Here is a 4,644-nt window from a genome sequence, read left to right as displayed (position 1 = left end):
AATCACTGATAATGCAACTACTATTATGTCAAAAAAGATGATGGAATTCTGTGAAAAGTATCATATCACATTTGGGCATTCAACTGCTTATTACCCACAAGGTAATGGCTTGGATGAATCTTCCAATAAATCATTTGTCAATATAATCAAGAATATGTTGGAGGTCAACAAGAAGAACCGTCATAAAATGCTTATCAATGCTTTATGGGTGGACATAGTAAGTAACAAGAAATCCATAGGTATGTCACCTTTTCAGTTCATGTATGGGATTGATATTGTCTTTCCTTCTTCTCTTGTTGTCCTGATCATGAAGATTTTGCAGGAAGTTGGCAGTGAACCAAATGATGTGCAGTGAAGAATAAATCAAATGATTCATTTACAGTAAATCAGGGAGGAAGTGTTTTAGAATACTTCTAAACTTCAGGAAAGAATAAAGAATATTTATGATCGCAAGACTAAAGCAGATGATTTCAACTTGGGAGATATAGTTCTTCATTGGGATGCACAGAATGAAGAGAAGGGAAAGCACAGTAAGTTTGAAAATTTGTGGGAAGGATCAAAATCTCAACTGTGAGAGGCAAGAATGCTTATCTGCTAAAAGAAATGAATGGACAAGATTATTCAGGGGGAGTAATCAATGGTAGGCTTCTCTAGCACTACCTTACTTGAGGAATTTATAAAAATTTTCATTATCATTGTACATGCTAGTTTACTTTCTTGTTAGACTGTGAAGTAGTTGTCATGGGAGCTTGAAGCCCGAGGAGAAAGCCATAAGGCTTATTTGATCAACTATTGGTTTGAAAGATTCAATTTGTTTGTTTGTTTGTTTGTTTTTTTTGTTTTTTTTGTTTTTTTGTTTTTTTGTTTTTTTGTTTTTTTTGTTTTTGTTTTTTTTTTTTTTTTTTGTCGAAGTCAGTTAGTCAGTCAGTTTTCAGTTTTGAGCTTGGTCTTTGTGTTTTTTACTCCATTCCCAATCGATAAGGCTACCTGGTCTATGATGTTCTTGACACCTCCTAAAGGAGCTGCTGTCCCTAGCTGGAGCCAATGTTAGTGCCTATCGGTCATGTCATTCACCAGTGATCAAATATGCTCTTTCAAAGTTTTTTCTAGGGTCTTACATCAATTTTTTTATGGTTTCAGTAGGTGTTCAAATAAAAACTTTTGATCATTGGTTCTTGAGTCTAGGTCAGTGCTACTCCCTTCAGTAATCATGCTTCTCATTAGTTTTTATGGTCATGTGATTGTTGGTCTCAGATTAGTTGAAGTTTCAGCATATAAGTCTTGGTCTAGGGTTTCCACTGGTGTTGTCATTACTATGTCCAAGTTCAAATCAAAGTGCCATGATTGTTATGTGTATTAAGTCTTCACACCAAGGGAGATAGCATGCTAGGAAATAAAGGTAATAAAAGGTATCCAACAACATTTATGAAGATATTACTGCAAAAGGAAGGGTTTATTGTCATCCTTTGACATTTACAAGAAAATGTGTTTTTGAAAGTTATAAAGACATTCCAAACATTGTTTTTCATCATTCACATGTACAAAAGATTCCAACTGATCATCCATATCCCAAAGGACTAATTCAACATCGAATCTCACTCTTATTGTGCATCTCAAAGTCTCACGCTACGTTTTTACCTTGCTCGCTACGTTTTCTTGCAAGGGTGGCTTGAAACACATCTCCAAGCACTTTCTTCAATGGGTGAATGTCTTCTCAGCTTAGTATAGGTATGTCAAAGGAAAACACCACCTCAACAAAGTGAAATTTTCAGTTTGAAGGTGTGGAACCCTCTTTCAGGTTTTCCATGCTACGTTTTTAGTTTTTCACTTTGTGAGTTAATTGGAACACAACTAAACTAATTTCCCCACATTTCCTACCCTTCCTCACACTAATATACATTTCCCCTATCATTTATAACCCTTCTCATTCATCCCCATAGCTTCTAGGGCAAACCCTAGACCCCACGCTACGTTTTCAGCAGAGAGGGTAGCGCGGACTGTTTAAAAATCACCCTTTTCATCACTCCCTATCCTATTTATCACTTCCCTAAGGTCCCTAAGACCCCTACCCACCTCCAAAATTTTTCCCATTTCTTAATTCCCTCCCTAACTCCTCTTTCCCCTCACTTCAAATTACAAAACCTAAATCCCCAGTTTCCCTAATTAAAACTCTGTTTTTTCCATTCCTCATAACCTAGTTTGTTGTGCAAAATTTGAACATGGAAGATGAAAATAAAATCTACAACAATGGAGTACAAGTGTCAAGGTTTGAACCCCTTAACACTCAGGAGTTGGTCTCCTCACCATTTTCTAAGCAGTGTTTCCAGAATGTTGGTTGCCTAGGGTTTTGTGAGAAAATCCAACAAGTGGGTTATCATGCTAAACTAACCAGCCTGTTTGCCACAAACCTTAGAGGAGATAAGGTCAAGATTGCAAGGGTGGAATTCATCATTTCATCAGAGACAATAGTTTCTGCCACAAGGATACCAAACAATGGGGAAAAGTGGTTCAAAAACTCAGATTTGGACACTTCAAATTACAGGGCTTTCATCAAAATTCAGTTCAAAGAGGCTCCCAAGAGTATTTTTCCTTTTGGACTGTTGCTTGAAAAGTTTTCTCCATTAATGAAGTTCATCATGAAATATTTTACATGTGAGGGTAGGTTTTCAACAGTATATAAGTATCATATCAAATTTTTGATGCACTTCACCGGTGTAAATCCTCTCAACCTACCTCACTACCTTGACAGAAATTTAGTTAAGATGGAAAAGAAAGTGAAAAACAGAAAGGGTGATCACCAAGGCAACATCTACCACCATGCTTTAATTAGAACCATTTTCCTACACCAGCTTGAAAAAAGGAACATCTCTTGGGAAACCTTCATACAATCCACAATATTTTTGCCTTCTACTTTGTTAGAAAATTATATATTACGGAGCAATGGAACACATAAAATATTGCAGAAATATAAACACAGAAAACACATAAAACAAGAGAGACACAGATATACGTGGTTCACCCAGTTTGGGCTACGTCCACCCCAAACAGCCAGCCCTTCCTTTCTATTATCCAGCAAAATGAAGAGACACAACCTACAGAAAATCCACTGTAATATCCTTTGTTTTCTCTCACAGTCTCACCTCTTTGTTTCTTGCTCAAAGAATACACATCTATATCTCAGCCTCAAATGCGATGCCCTCATACAAAGAGAGGGGTTTCCTTCTAGGGAAAAAAACCCTAAATTAAACATAAGTTCTACCGTCAGATCATCTGCCTAATTAACGACCCAGATTGAATAGAAATTACTATACTTTTACATGGCAATTTTACATCTATTTTTGGCTTCGGGGGCGCTGCCCCTGAACCCCCGCCAGGGGACCGCTGGCCCCCGGACCCCCCACACCCCCCCACGTGGAGGGGTGTACAAACTTCTTGGGGTATACATCCGGCTGAAACAAAAGACCTCAGAACAATCATGCTCCACACACAACAATCTCCCACTTGGAGAATGATTGTAGCAACTCCACCACTACTTCATTTGCTAGAAAATGACTCCTCTTTAGACCTGGCTATTTCTCATATTCATCGTCATCCTTGAAGAAAAATTGAAACTGAGCATGTTCTCAGTTTCTCCCTGGTTACAACTTTTGTTAGCATGTCTGCAGGATTTTGGCTAGTGTGTATCTTTTCCAGCTTCAACTCTCCATCTTCCAACATTGATCGTATGAAATGGTACTTGAGCTGTATGTGTTTAGTCCTGGAATGAAATGCTGAGTTCTTTGCAAGATGAATGGCACTTTGGCTATCACTATATAACGTGCCCATATCATGCTCCTTACCCAATTCACCCATAAACCTTTGTAACCAAATCATTTCTTTACTAGCCTCTGTAGCAGCAACATACTCTGCTTCTATTGTTGAAAGCGCAACAACACTTTGGATTTTTGAAACCCAACTGACAGTTGTTCCACCAACAGTAAATACATATCCTGTAGTGCTCCTCCTTTTATCTCTATCACCTGCCATATCTACATCAACATATCCCCGTAGAGAAATGTTTGAACCACCAAATCATAATGTTTGATTTATGGTACCTTTCAAATATCTGAGAATCCATTTCACTGCCATCCAATGTTCCTTTCCTAGATTGTTCATGTACCTGCTTACAACTCCCACTGCATGTGCAATATCAAGCCTTGTGCAGACCATTGCATAGATTAAGCTTCCAACTGCTGATGCATATGGAACTTTAGACATATAATCCATGTCTTCTTGGGTCTTTGGGCACATTTCCTTACTAAGTTTGAAATGGCTAGCAAAAGGTGTACTAACTGGTTTTGCATTGTGCATATTAAATCTTTTCAACAACTTTTGTATGTACTCATTCTGATACAATGTTAATTTGCGATTTTTCCTGTCTTTAGTGATTCTCATACCAAGGATTTGTTTTGCAGCTCCCAAATCCTTCATTGAAAATGAATTTGCCAATTTTCTTTTGAACATATTTATTTCCGGCATGTTAGACCTTGCAACAAGCATGTCATCTACATATAATAACAATATAATATAGCTGCCATCATTTTGCCTTTTCAGATAAACACAATGATCAAAGTGACATCTAGTATAACCTTGTTCAGACATAAA

The sequence above is a fragment of the Pinus tabuliformis genome, chromosome 1_2 (assembly GCF_031772625.1).
Source record: "Pinus tabuliformis cultivar Carrire ecotype Pingquan chromosome 1_2, CPIR1, whole genome shotgun sequence".
NCBI lineage: Eukaryota > Viridiplantae > Streptophyta > Pinopsida > Pinales > Pinaceae > Pinus > Pinus tabuliformis.
The sequence above is the reverse complement of the archived record's forward strand: the minus strand, read 5'-3'. Positions refer to the sequence as shown.